General features: G+C 53.5%; 2 pseudogenes; both read right to left on the reverse strand.

Annotated features, from left to right (window-relative positions):
• Positions 1 to 393: 393 nt before the first annotated feature.
• On the reverse strand, positions 394 to 11754 carry LOC128584433 (leucine-rich repeat-containing protein 74B-like; annotated as a pseudogene).
• Positions 5253 to 6209, reverse strand: LOC128583431 (lysosomal-associated transmembrane protein 4B-like; annotated as a pseudogene).
• Positions 11755 to 14869: the final 3115 nt, after the last annotated feature.

Here is a 14869-nt window from a genome sequence, read left to right on the forward strand (position 1 = left end):
CAGTTTGCTTTTGATGAGTAGTTTGGGGATGCCAGTTGTACATCTCTTCATATTTTAATAGTCTCCCAAGGTCACCAGAATATGAACCTCTGGAGGGCAGGGACTTGTTTGGGTATCTTTAACCCTGTGCCCAGCTCCATGTGCAGCGTGCAGTCAGGGCTTGTGTTACATGAATGAATGAGAACAGATGAAGACCTGGATTGGTGCAGGCACAGAGGGACAGGAAGTGCAGGTGTCTGAGTCATCATGAAGGCGAGCTCCATAGGACTTAGCACCCAGCTGACGAGGGACTCAGCACAGACACAAGTGGTCACAAAGCATCATGAGTCAAAGAGTGCTCAATGTACAAGTTGAAGTGGCTGGCAGCAGGAAATGAGAAGCTACACTCCAAAGTCATTTAGAGGCTGGTGCTGGTAGGGACAGTCTGAAGACTGGCCCCAACTCTTTTTCATACCCTGCTCTAGGAGCACCAGTCTTTATGCAAAGTTCTGGAAGAATCACCTTCACTGAGCTAACAAGGTCATCAAACTCTGCGTTCACCTGGATATCCTGGGGAGAAATCCATTACAAGGCAGTACATTATTATGTTCTGAGAACTTGACTATTTTTACTTCACACACACACACACACACAGGTCTCAGAAAAACTCATCTGGGTGCCTTCTCTCCTGTGGATGACAGACTCTCCAAACTATTAACATAGAGAAGGGGTCCAGGCACAGTGGTTTCATGCCTGTAATCCCAGCACTTTGGGAGACCAAGGCAGGAGGATCACTTCAGGCTGGGAGTTCAAAGACTAGCCTTGGCAACATAGCGACACCCTGTCTCTACCATAAAATTAAAAATTAGCTGGGTGTGGTGGTGTGTGCCTGCAGTCTCAACTACTTGGGAGGCTGAGGCAGGAGGATTGCTTGAGCCCCGGAATTGAAAGTTGCAGTGAGCTATGATGGCACAACAGTGCAGTAAGGACATTTAACATCCATTTTCCCAAACCTTAGGACTGGCTCTGTATGTATACATTTCTGAAAAGGCTTTGACTCAAGTCTAGGTTGAAATTGGGGTTAGAATAAGCACTGATTTGTAATTGGACTTCTTTTTTTTGCAGTTTTTGGCCAGGGCTGGGTTTGAACCCACCACCTCTGGCATATGGGGCTGGCGCCCTACCCCTTTGAGCCACAGGTGCCACCTGGACTTTTTTTTTTGAGACATCATCTCACTGTGTCACGCTTGGTAGAGTGCCATTGTATCACAGCTACAGCAACATCAAACTCTTGGGCTTAAGCGATTCTCTTGCCTCAGCCTCCCAAGTAGCTGGGACTACAGGCGCCTGCCATTAACACCTGGCTATTTTTTTTTGTTGTTGTTGCAGTTATCGTTGTTTGGCAGACCTGGGCAGGGTTCCCACCTGCCAGCCCTGGTGTATGTGGCTGGCTCCCTAACCACTGAGCTATGGGTGCTGAGCCAGGACATTTCTTTTAATAATTCTAACTTTGGAACTCTGTAATGAATGACTATGTAAGAGTGAATTTCTCTGTATTACAAAGTAAAATTGAGTGAACAGGGCCCTAATCTCCCTCACATCCACTCCACTGCATCTTATGGGACCACAGTGCCCCTGCAGGCAGCACCAGGGATGTGAGGAGAGAAGGGCAGCCTTGGACACAGAGAACCTGCAAATCTGAACATTAGTGAACAGTGTGCATCACGCCCCTAAGCCCTACCTGTTCTCTATCAGCCAAAGAAGAACCCAGGCAGGGACTAAGGTGAGACCAGGGCAGAACTACCGTCCAGAGGGAGCGGAATAGGAGAGGCCTTTACCTGTGTTCAGTCCTGTGCCACATGGTGTATCTGGGCAGGGCACTTTATTTCTCTGACCCCTGCCCCCTCTTCTTCTAAAATGGAGATCATGATCCATCACAGGACTGCTGGGAGGATCAGAGATGAGGTTTATGAAAAGCTCTTACGGAGAAATCCAGTAGTTCCAGTGCAGGTGCTGGATTGTCCCGCACGGACCTGAGAAGACCAAAGCAGCCTTCGCTTCCCATGGGATTCCTGGACACCTGCGAAGCACACACATGCAAACCTGAGAGGAGCTCGGCCCAGGGGGCCAGAGGAAAGTGTGAGCCAGGAGAAGGGACTCCTCATCTCTGAGGGTGGGCTAGGAGCCCAGAAGGTGTCCCTGCTGGACAGAATGCCCTGGGTGAGGCTGCTGGGAGCGAGGGCTGGGGAGGATGCTGACTGATAGAGGCACAGCAGTCACAGCCCTGTCCTTAGAGAGCTTGCCTGCTGTGGGGAGGGCAGGGAAAACACATTGTGAGGTGGGTGTGGGGGCTCACATCTGCAATCCTAACACTCTGGGAGGCCGAGGCGGGTGGATCCCTTGAGCTCAGGAGTTTGAGAACAACCTGAGCAAGAGTGAGACCCTGTCTCTACTAAAAAATAAATGGAAGAACTAGCAAGTGTTGTGGCAGGTGCCTGTACCAGGTACTTGAGTGGCAGGAGTTTGAGGTTGCTATGAGCTATGACCCCACCACACCCTACCCAGAGCAACAAGTGAGACTCTGTCTCCAAAAACAAAACAAAACAGGCTCAGTGCCTATGGCTCAAGTGGCTAGGGTGCCAGCCGTATACACCTGAGCTGGTGGATTCAAATCCAGACCGGGCCTGCCAAACCACAATGATGGCTGCAACCAAAAAATAGCTGGGCGTTGTGGCGGGCACCTGTGGTCCGAGCTCCTTGGGACATGGAGGCAGGAGACTCACATGAGCCCAGGAGTTGCTATGAGCTGTGATGCCACTGCACCCTACCCACGGCGACAGCTTGAGGCTCTGTCTCAAAAACAAAACAAAAGAGAAGGCGCAGTGTGATTCATGTAAGTGCAATGACAGAGTGTGTACCAAGTCCACCTGGGAGGTGTCAGGAAAAGGAAAATTAAGAAAACTTAACAGTGGCCCACAATAGCAGTCGTCAGCCACATGGGTAATAATAAAACCTAGGTCTGTAAACTCAAGCTGCCTTCTTGAATGTATAACTAGGAGTTGTTAAACATTGCATAGACAGGTACTGATTAGAAACCTGTTTATTAGATGTAGAACAAAGACAGGCTGGGCATGGTGCCAGGAACTATAGTCCCAGCTACTTGGGAGGCCAAAATGGGAGGATCCCTTCAACGCAGGAGTCAAGGGTGCAATGAGCTGTGTTGGCGCCACAACACTCAAGCCTGGGTAACAGAGCAAGACTCCATCTCTTAAAAACAACCACCCCCCAAAACAAACAAACAAAAACCAGACACTAGAACTGAGAGAAATCACTGTTAGATTTATTCTGAATCAAGCTTGAGAAGTAGGTTGAGCAATTCAGGAAGAAAAGCAGAAGCAAGAGGTTAAAATTGCTATCTTGTGTGTGTGTGTGTGTGTGTGGAGTATGCTTGCGAGCGCATGTGTGTGCATAATTTCAAGCAGCTTGGGGTGAGAGCAATGAACTTGGAAGAGGGGGGCTGGCAGAGCCCAGATCCCGTGACATGCTGTGGATGACACACTGAGAAGCTAGGTTTTACACTGAGGGGATCAAACCCCAAGCAGGGAGTGCAGCAGGCATGTCTCTGGTTTAGAACGATCTCTGGGTAGCAGGTGGGAAGAAAGGACCAGAACCAGGAAACTAGCAGGTTACTAGAGCCCAAGTGGAGAAGTGAGAAGAAAAAAGACCCAGTACCCAGAGTGCCCTGGGAAAGGGAAGGGTAGGGTGAGCTCTAAGCCCCACCTCCGACTTGGGGAGAAGAAGCCCCCCACCAAGAGGCAGCCCACAGAGAGAGGTGGGCTTCCAGCAGGGGTAGGGTCTGGGGGTGTGAGAGCTATGGCAGGAGCCTGGGGAAGGCTGGGGGCGGAGAGCTGAGAGCCAGGCAGAGCCAGAGGCCTCCTCCAGAGCTGCAATAGTACCCCCAGCACATGCTGAGGTCACAGTGTTCCCTGGGACCCACTCCACCCTGGCCTGGCTCCATCCCTTTTTTTTTTTTTGGATGTGGGCACATCTCCCTTTAATTGCCAAATGTTTCGTGTATAGCACATTCACTAGTGAACCAACAAGACAGCTGCTGACTTCTGAACATACGAATACATAAAAATCCCTGCAATTCAGGTAGTCAAGTAAGAGCATACAAGGAAAGCAACAACACTCCTTTTTCTGAAGGCTGTTTCACACGTTTTTTTTTTTTGTTTATTTGTTTTTTTGAGACCCAGTCTCACTATGTCACCCTCAGTAGAGTGCCGTGGTGTCACAGGAGCCCGACACAATGCCTGGCTATGTTTCACACATTTTAAAAGGTGACTAGGCATACTTGGGAGTTCAAAGCAGTAGGATGTACCTTTTGCAGGAAAAGAAGAAAATCTTCCATTTTCAGCAAATGTCTGTCCAACATATCCCAGCTCTACTTGATAAAGTAAGTTGGATGTCCTCTTTGAATTGGGCAGAACAGGGAGTAAAAGGGGCCCTGGGTGGGGAAGGGAACCAGGAGAGAAGGAGCCCCAGATGCCCACAGTGCCAAACAAGTCAGCGTCACCCCCTAACACAGATAGGACACGCGGCCCCATGGCCAGGCACAGGATGTCCAAGAACAGTTGCAGACAGTTACATTCTCACTGCCTGGTAATGCCCAACAATCTTAATTCAGCCCAGAGAGAATCCTTGACTGGCAAATTCAAACCATCATGGAATTTAAGTCATAAAGGATGTTAAGGAAATTCTTATAACATATACTATGTATAGGAGGACTTATTAGCTTAATTAGAGCAATGATTACACAATTAACATTCCTGTTTTCGTAAGGGCTTGTTCTTAAACTGGAATGGTTTATGAAAAGCATTGTCTAATGTTATTTTCCATTTTCAAAAGATAACAGAGGAACAGAGAGAAAAAATAGGACTCACTGTCCAAGTTGGGGCCCAGCAGGTACAAAGGCAGACTTCTCTGACTCAAAATCCCCTTGACCCTGGGGAGGGTTCATTGCCTGGGGAAGACTAGTGAAGCCAGTTACAATCCCACCCTGACAAGAAGAATTCTACAGCTAATCTACCACAGTGTTTCAGCTAAAGCACATGTTTAAAACCAGACAAGGTTTCAAATTAACATCTAAATTTTACAATGTAGCATTTCAGCAACAAACTCAGAGAGCTCATCTCAAGAGTGAAATAATAGAACTATTGCTCAGATATATGAAAAGTGAAGCTGCTGCTCTCTGCCCCACCCCACTCTCAGGCTCAGGCGGACACATAACGTGGTGGTGGCACCTTTTGCAGGGCCCGTCACAGCAGCATCTTCGTAGGGGGGTAACAGCAGCGAAGTGTCATTGCTGGTGACAAACCAGGACGTCAGAGGAGTTCCTGCCATTGATGTATCGGTAGCAGTTCCGAACACAGCTAATCAAGTAACCCTTAAAAGTCAAGATAATGCTAATGAACAGAAGAATAATAAGGACCAAACAGGTAGGGTTCACGGACATGATATCATCTTTGTAGGGAAAATTAGGAGGCAGCTGCCGTATGTACTGCTGAATGGAGTTTGGATAGACGCGCACAGTGACTGCAACCAAGGCGTTCAGGGCAAAGTCGAAGATCTGGTAACAGAAGAACGGGATGATCCAGGCAGCGCGTTGCTTATATGCTCCATAAGTAGCCATTGCACATATCACAATCATGAGAAAAGAAATAGCAATAGTGACGCACATGTTGGCATCATCCATGAACTCAAAGTCACCTCCCAGTTCAGAACTTGAAAAGTGACGCTGGTCTGGCTCAGCCAGGGCGCTCAATAAAATCAGGTACCAAACGCCAGGCAGGATGGTGCCAGTACGGACATGGCAGCAGCTGTTGGAGTAGAACCTCGTCCAGGGCCGACCATATTCATCGCTCCAGCCGCGGGCGCAGTGTCGCGAGTGCGCGCCTAAGTTTTCCGGAGCGTTGAGCGCGTCTCCCCGGGTCCGCCGCGCCGCTGCTGCCGCCTCCTCGTCCGCTCCGGCTCCCGGCCCGCTCGCCTACCCCAGTGCCCTCCTCGTTCCGCGTTCACGGGAGAGATCCGAGCGGCTGCCGCGGCAGGACTCCGTGTTCCGAAGGCGGCGGCAGCCGCTCCCTCCCTTTTTTATCTTTAGCTCTCAGTCTTGCTCAGCTCTCCCTCCCCACCTGCAAGTCTGGAAGAAGGGAACCCTGCTGGGCACACATAGGTCTGGGCAGAGACCAGCACTACCCCTGACTGACCCTGGGGTCCAGCAAGGCAAGAGGAAGGGCAGGGGGGAAGATGCAGGTGACACAGAACAGGGTGTCCTGGCAGAGGAAGGGCAGCAAGCAGTATGGGGGAGCAGAAGGGTCAGGACAGGGATGGGAGGGAATGGCACCAGGAGTAAGTGGTCATAAGAGAAAGCCAGGAGGCCCCCTCCCGGAGACCCAGGTCTGGGCTTTGGAGCCTGTGTGTAACCACTGTGGACAGGCACTGGGAGGTCTGTGCTCTCCAGGCTAGCACTCACAATAAGAATCCTCAGTGCCTGGTTGACTCTGAGGCCCAGGCCCAGGCCTCCCGTGGCAGAGATTTGGTTATTGCTACGACAAAAGAACACGTACTCTGTGCTACCTTCCACGGAGATGTGCAGAGCCGACTGCCCAGAACCTGGAGGAGCCCCTCCCACAGCAGCCACGTGCTGAGTAAGGTATCACAGGGGCCCACCTGTCAGTGCTCTGCCTTGCCCATCCAGACTAGGCTCCCTTTTGGAGAGGGAGGGAAGCTCTCATGGGGCGTCTACCCCACTGGCCCCTGGAATGAACGAACGTGTTTGCATTCCCAGCCACCTACTTGTACTGAAGGAACTGTAAATCCCAATGTATAAATGATGAATTTGAGTGAGAGGGACGGAGCTGGGTGTTCTGGGATGGTCTCTTTAAGGTGACACCCCCATCTCCTTACCTCATGTTTAGTTCCTCCAACACCTTGTTGGCCTTGGCCTCACCCACTGCAGAGGCTCCAGGATCTCCAAAGCCATTGTATAAGATGTCTAAGACTTTGAGAAAGATGTTTGCCTAGTCACAGAGGTCCTTAAACCGCAGGCCACATGAGGTGGTGTGATTGTATTTGTTCCTGTTTTGTTTTTTTACTTCAAAATAAGATATGTGCAGTGTGCATAGGAATTTGTTCATAGTTTTTGTTTTTTAACTGTAGTCTGGCCCTCCAACAGTCTGAGGGACAATGAACTGGGCCCGTTTAAAAAGTTTGAGGACCCCTGGCCCTAGAACATCAAGGAGCAAAGCCAGGGGACCATATCTGATGGCGGGGAAGGGCAGGGGGCCTCAGCCTCAGTGCTTAAAGGCCCCAGGTGCAGAGCGCTCAACACAGTGCAGGAGAGCAGAGGTGCCAGGGAAGAACCAGAAAGGTGCTGCATAGGCCCCTGGTACCTGTGACAGTGAGCAGGAGAGATGCATGCTTGGTGCACAGTGGGGGAAGGTGGGTATGGTTATATAGGACCCTTACAGACAGGGAAGGGTCTGCTAACCATCATCAGGCCCAGTGATCACCTGCCCCCCTCATGTACACTGTGCACAGGGCCTTAGCTTCCAGCCCCTCTGTCCTGGCTGCCTCTCTGGCCCTTGCCCTCCGAATGTGCAGGTCCGGAGAGATGCCTATACTTAGTCTGTCAAAGCCTGAAATGGGTTTTCTAATTTCATTGACTTCTCACAATAATTTTAACTGCCCTCAGTTAAGGTCCAGGGCCAGTTCTTACAGGCTGTTGCTGCCCTACTCCAAGCCGCTTGACACAGAACAGATATTCTGAAAGTTTTCAGATCAGGCAGGTCTCTTGGGGTGACTATTACAGTGCAGATGCATGGGCATACCCCCAAGAATTTGGTTCAACAGGTTCAGAACGCAGGAATTTGTATTCCTATCTCAGGATCCCAGGTGATTCATATTCTTGATTGCAACATTTCGGGAGGGCAGGTAGGAGTGCATATTCCTGAGAAAGACAGCTGGTGCAAAGGCCCTGGGGCACAAGAGTGATGAGCTTAAGGAATCCCACCAGGTCTTCTACAGCACTTAGAAGAAAATCTTTGTATCTTTTTACCATGATTTGCAGCACTGTGGCTCCCTCCAGCCTCTCCACCCCACAGCGTGGCCACTGTCCCTGGGCTCACTAGTCTAGTCATACTGATGTCCGTCAGTCTGAGCAACAGGCCTGCTAGCTCACTGCCCCTCTGCGTGAAATGCTGTCCCTCTGGTCTGGCCTCCACATTTCCACTTCAATGTCACCTTTTCCGAGAGGCTTCCCCTGTAAAGAGGCCCTTTACAGGCCTCCCTGTAAAGCAGGGAGTCCCCATTCTTCTCTAGAGGCTTGTATTATCATTATTTTTCTCTTTTAGAGACAGAGTCTTGCTCTGTCACCTGGGCTAGAATGCAGTGGCATCATCATAGCTCACTGAAATCTCAAACTCCTGGGCTCAAGAGATCCTCCTGCCTCAGCCTCCCGAGTCTGGGAATACAGGTGCCTGATATCACACCTGGATAATTTTCCTATTCTTTTGTAGAGACGTTTATCGATCTTGCTTAGGCTGGTCTTGAACTCCTGACTGCACGTGATCCACCCACCTTGGCCTCTCCAAATGGTGGAATTACAGGTCACCACACCCAACCCTCATTTGTTTCTTCTGTAGCACCAACAATTATTGAGAATGATCTTGTTAACATGTGTTCCTTGAGGTCAGGGATCTTGTTCTGTTCAAATCTGGATTCCCGAGTAGCTAAATCAGTGCCCAGGGCATACAGCAATGGTCAGTGAGATATCTGTGTAAAGAACTGAGAGTTCTGTGGGGCTGGAGACAGGAGGAGTGACCAAGGTGGGATGTGGGGAGGAGCAGAGCATGGATGCTCTTTCGTGAGCACTCAGCACTATCCCACTGACCCCCACCCACCCCTGTCCGAGGAAGATGAGCTTTTGATTTCCATGAGGGCCCTGGGTGGGTGTTACCTGCTTCGTCATTCAGTTGGTTATAGCTCAGGTCCAGGGATCTCAGGCCTGTGTGGGCCAGCAGGAGTTCAGCAAGATGCTGGGCCGCCTGCTCCTCCAGCCTGTTCCCTGACAGTTGAATCTTCTGCACAGCTGGGTACCCTGCAAGGGTGGCACAGAGGGCCTGGGCGCCTGCTGCTCCCAGCTGGTTCTCTGACAGGTCCACATCTGGGTGCCAGCACCATTCCTCAGTCAGGGGGATCCAAAACCAGACACCACCCTCCCCTTCCTCCATCCCCCAAACCTCCAGGCCCAAGGCAGGGGAGGGGGCTTTGTAGTCACACTGTCCTGGGGTTGCGTGACCCTGCCACACAATGTCTGGGTCCCCTCTGGCCCCTGATTTCCCTCTCCCTGTGTGTCTACCCATTTCTCTCTCAAAAGGTGTTTTGGGCACAGCAGGGAATGCTGTGGTGGAGGGCCAGCCATCTGGCAGTGATACAACCTGCCGCAGAAGCTCTCACTGTCCCATCACAGGGACTGGCAGTAATAGCCCAGGTGGCGGTACGTGGAGCACTTACGTGGGACTGACTACCTCATGTGCCCAAGTTCATTTAATGCCCACTACAACCCCAAGTGCTAAGAGGTACTGTTGGGGCCATGTCACACATTGGAAGTAGGTCAGTGAGGTTGGGCTGCTTGTTCAGATTGCCCCACTCTTGGGTGGCAGAGCTGCCATTTGGATCTAAGATCTCCAGTGAACAATCACCTCCTCCTCCCCCTCGCTGCCCAGCCCCCTCCTCTCTGTGTGGAAAGACTGCCCAACCTGCATTCAGGCATTTGGAGTCTACCATGTGCTGGGGTTGGGGTGCCGGCAAGGGAGAGCTGTAGCAGCAGCTTAGGTTGGGTTAGGGAGTAGCATCCAGCTTGGGGTACAGCAGAGCGTCTAGCTCCACCCCCATGTGCCCCGCCCAGTGATGAGGCCCCGCCCCATTCCGCAGCCAGGTCAGCAGGCCCCAGGTGAGAAAAGGAAAAGGAGGACTCAAGCCTCCCCACCTGCCCCAGGCTCAGCACCCACCACAGATGCTGCTGCTCTTGCTCAGGGCAACCGCCAGGGCCTCTGCTGCAGCTCCACAGAGCCCATGGTCCCCAAGGTCCAGCCGCTTGACATGGGGATTGGAAGCCAATGAGGAAGCCAGAGCCCGGACCCCCTGGGATGGAGCAGGCCACAGCAGGCCACTGTCCTGTCTCGTGCTCCCAGGGCCCAGCCCATTCTGTCCTCTAACTGGAAACCCCTCCCCTTCCCTTACTAGGACACTCCCTTCTAGGTTGTATCCAGGTCTCACCTCCTCCAGCTCTGATGTGGGGATGGGACACACTGGCCACAGGGGAAGGCTGAGGAGGTGGTCTCAGGGCGGGGTACTCCCCCTCTAAGCCTGGCCTCAGTGTCCCTGCAGTGGTACCTGGGGCCCCAGGCCACGGTACCGCAGGTTCAGCTCCGGGGCACTCCCTTGGTGCAGAAAGCAGGAGATAGGACAACATCATGGGCTTGGCAAGACCTCAGGTAGAGGGTGTCCCTGCCCGGTTCTCCACAGACATCGGGGCCTGGAAGGATTCAGGACGAATGTTGACTCCTTCACAAGCCAGCCCCTGCCTCCTCTCCGACCCTCTACCACCACCTGGTCTGTGTTACCCCTCTCAAGAGGCATTTCTTCCTGTGTTAGTTGGGACTATTGCCCCCATATTGCAGGGGAGGACCCAGAAGCTCAAAGACAGCAAATCCTCTCTTCAAAGGCACACAGCTACTCCCAGCTAATCCTAGCAGAGAACTAAGACCCAGCCTGTCTGACACCAGAGTGCCTGCTGTGTCTTTGACTCTGAACTGCAGACCACAAATGGTTTTACGAACACTTTATAGAGGAAAAAAACTGAAAGAATTCTAAATTCTATACATCCACTGTCTTAATACGTTGGGAAGGCCCAGCTCTGATCCCACTTCCTTTCTTTCCTTTCCTTTCCTTCTTTCTTTGTCTCTGTCTCCTTCCTTTCTTTTTTCTGAGACAGAGTCTCACTTTGTCTCCCTCTGTAGAGTGTTGTAGCGTCAGAGCTAACAGGAACCTCAAACTCTTGGGCTCACGAGATCCTCTTGCTTCAAGCCTCCCAAGTAGCTGGGACCACAGATTCCCGCCATGATTTCGAGGTATGTTTTTCTATTTTTAGTGAAGGGTCTGGCTCTTGCTCAGGCTAGCTTTGAAGTCCTGAGCTCAAGCAATCCACCCGCCTCGGCCTGCCAGAGTGCTGGGATTACAGGCGTGAGCCACCGCGCTCGGCCTTAACTTCACCTCGGAAGCAAATTCTAATGGTCGAACACCTGATGCCCCAAGAGCACTGCGTGCAGGACACAGGGCTGCGGGGACTACCATGAAGACGCCCCACAAAGGGGTGGGCTCCCTGCTGGACAGGGCTCCCCTGCCCGCCTCCCTCCACTCCTGCTGGAGAAGCCCCCAAGGTGAGGAGACAGGTCTGGTCCCCCTACCGGGGCACCTTCAGTCTCCAGGTCGGAGTCCGAAATCGTGTCCGAACCTTCCTCGGCCTGCGGGACCTCTGCTAGACGTCTGGTCGCCGCCCCCGCCTTCTCTTTCAACTCTTCATTCTCCCCGTACTTCTCGCGGGGACTCCTCACGGTTACGCCCATTTCGCAGTGCAGAGCTCTGAGATCCCCACAGCGCGGCGCCGCAGCTCGAGCGCTGCCCGGGGATGTGGGCGGAGTCTCCACTTGCACTGACCAATCGAACGTGGCGAACAGCGACTGGCGCGCCGCAGGCTATAGCGACGCGCTTCCGTTTGGCGGTCGCCCGGGCAACGCGGTGTGTCTGCTGCGGCGAAAACCGCTGAAGGCCCGCGCGCGACCGGAGCCCGCTCCTCGCCAAGGTGGACGGGAGCGCGCACGCGCCGCGGACTCCACGCTGGGCTCCTCGCGGACGTTTCCTCTCTCAGCCGCCTTGAGCTTCCAGCGTTGACCCTCTTTCACGATCTGCGAAGCACGCCTGGCCCAGAGCTTGTGCTTTACTGTCCGCACTTGTGAGCTAGGGAGTGTGAGCCTGTGCAGGAGGGTCTGGGGAACCTCACAGAGCTGAGTCACCGTCCTCTCCGGAGCTAGAGTTACACTGCCTGGGGCCCTCAGTTCTTTCATGCTCTGGTCTTTGCACACGCGGTTCCCTCCTCCAGAAACGTACCTCCCCAGTTTTGTCGGCTTCTTGAACTTGGGAATCTACAAGTGTCAGCCAGAGGTCGCTTCTTCCTGAAGCTTTCCTTGGCCCCTCTTCTGGGCTCTAGCTGCCCCCAGGCTGCCCTCTCTGGCCCTTATAACACTGTCATTCCTCACCCCTCAGGGAAGTGAGGCCAGAGGGCAGTGAGTGGGCTGCTCCTGTCCAGGGCCTGGCAGAGTGAATCTGGAGAAGATGGGGATCCTGGGCAGCTGGGGTTTGGGACTGGGAGCTGGAGGCTGGATCCTTTCCAAGGGGAAGTGAAGTGTCCCTTTAACAGTGGCTGTCCTGGCCCCGCCTGAGTGCCCGCGTTGCCTCCCGCTCAGCCGGGGCTGCCCCTGCTGTGCTGACCCATGTGCAGCAGGAGCACCGCGAGCATGGGCTCCTCAGGGGCCGCAGCAGGCTGGGGGCTTCTGGATTACAAGACGGAGAAATATGTGATAACCAGGAATTGGCGGGTGGGCGCCCTGCAGAGGCTGCTGCAGCTCAGGATTGTGGCTTATGTGGTGGGGTAAGAGAGAAGAGATCTTGGCCAAGCTGGCCAGGGCAGTGTGGTTGGTTTTGCTGGGCTGGGGGTTGAGGGTTTGGCTTGTTGGGGGCTGGACTGGTTGGGAGGGGCAGGTTGGAAAGGGGGTAAGCAGTGCAGGCACCAACTATGTATTTGAGTCCTGGGTGTCCACCTGCCTGTTACTAGCACCTTGTCTCTACTCTATGGTGGCCTCTGGACACAGACCAGGATCGTCCCCTGACTCCCTCTCACCCAGGAGGTGCCCTGCTGGGGCAGGAGGCAGTCCCAGATATTTGTGAGAGCTGAGATGCTAAGGCCCCCCCAAAGAGATCGCCACTTTTAGCTAGGGTTCAGCAGTCTTTAAGGAGGGAGCTGGGTCTGCAAGGGTGGGGGTGTTGGTTGGTGAAGGTGGTGGGTGGGCTTCTCTGTCTGAGGGTACTGAGTCTCTGACTCATGGTGGAGCTTCTGGCCTGTTCCAGGTCTTTGGGGTGGGAACTGAGCCTGGAGAGGAGGTGGGGGCCTGGATGCTGGGCTGGGAGGATTGAAGGTGTGGGGAGATTGCTGAGCACGTAGGGCCCAGCTCTGCCCCTGCTCACTTGCGTGCTGGGGACACACCACACTGCCCATCACCTCCTCTGCAGGTGGGCTCTCCTCACCAAAAAAGGCTACCAGGAGCGGGACCTGGACCCCCAGATTTCTGTCATCACCAAACTTAAAGGAGTTTCTGTGAACCAGATCAAGGAGCTTGCGAACCGACTGCATGATGTGGCTGACTACGTGAAGCGCCACAGGTGGGGACACAGGCTGCTGCCAGGGGCACGAGTCCTTCACCCGTTGTCAACTTGGGCACCGTTCTTTAGCAAGTGAGAGAGAGGCATTTGATGCCAGGGGCATGAGTCCTTCATGCACATGATGTTGCTCCCTTTCTAAAAGCTGAAAAGATGTCTCTTTAGTGTTTAGTTTGTAAACTCTTCTGAAATACCGCTGGAGCCATGGGTCTGTGATTTCTGGAATCTGTGTGATTCCTGTATATCTGTGTCTGGTCTTCTGCTTCTTCCCATGAAACTGCCAGCACTGGGCAGTAATTCATCAGATCTGAAAAACTGGCTCCCTGGGAATAACCAGTCTCTACCAGCTCCTTTCGGGATCCTGGTCATCTAGTCCTACCCAGCACAGAGCACTGTGCTCCCTATAATGCCATCTCCTTCAGCAGACACCTGCAGATCCTCCCCTGTCCCCTGTACTTCCAGGAGCGCTTGCAGGGACAGCCCAGCCAAGGTGGCAGGTCCCACAATGGGGGCAGGGGCTGCAGCTGGGGAACCCAGGGAGGCCCTTGAGCAAAATCCTAAAGCGTGAGGGGAAGCGGGTGAGCAGGTGGGTGTGGCTGGAGCAGGCTGTCCAGGAGGGGGTGCATGGGAGGTACCTCTGGGGTTACCTGCCAATGAGGGGAGGAGGCTGTAGCACAGATTTAGACTGGGGCAGGAAGGGGGTGGCTCAGGACCTTGGGGCCCTAGGAGCTTAGCTAAGGAACTCAGCTCTGCTCGATTACAGGGACAGAGGAAACCACAGGTGGGTGCAGGGAGGGGTATCAATCTCCTACACATTGAGATGGGGGCACTTGGGCTACCTGGGGAGGTAGATGAAGGCAGAGCAGAAGTGGGGGACCTTGCTTGATGGTCACCATGGGGTCTGGTTGGAGGAGACAGTAGCCCCACTCAGGGTGAAGGGGAGAGCCAGACTCAGGACACAGGTAGGGACAGCTGCCCTCTGCCCGCACATCACAGTCCCATTCCCACAATGTTCCGTCCTCTCATTCTGGCATCTTGGAGGACCTCAGCCTTTCTTGCCATGCTGGCACTATGTTCCAAGCTATGTGCCCTGGGGAGCAGCAGCCATCCTAGGCCTGGGTAGGAGACTGTGTCTGTGAGATTTCCCGGCACTTGTGGTGCCTTCCTCACCTGCCTTCCCCTCCTGGAAGACCCCGTAACTCTGTGACTCTGCCCCAGCATTCGTGTCTCCAAGCAGTGCAAGCATGGAGAGTGGCTGGGGGTGTCTCATCGAGTGTGGCGTCCTGCTTCCCCACCTGGGCCTGGGGACTGCAGGGTCCTCTTGCTCTCTGTCAAC

This window comes from Nycticebus coucang, chromosome 4 (genome assembly GCF_027406575.1).
Source record: "Nycticebus coucang isolate mNycCou1 chromosome 4, mNycCou1.pri, whole genome shotgun sequence".
Classification (NCBI taxonomy): domain Eukaryota; kingdom Metazoa; phylum Chordata; class Mammalia; order Primates; family Lorisidae; genus Nycticebus; species Nycticebus coucang.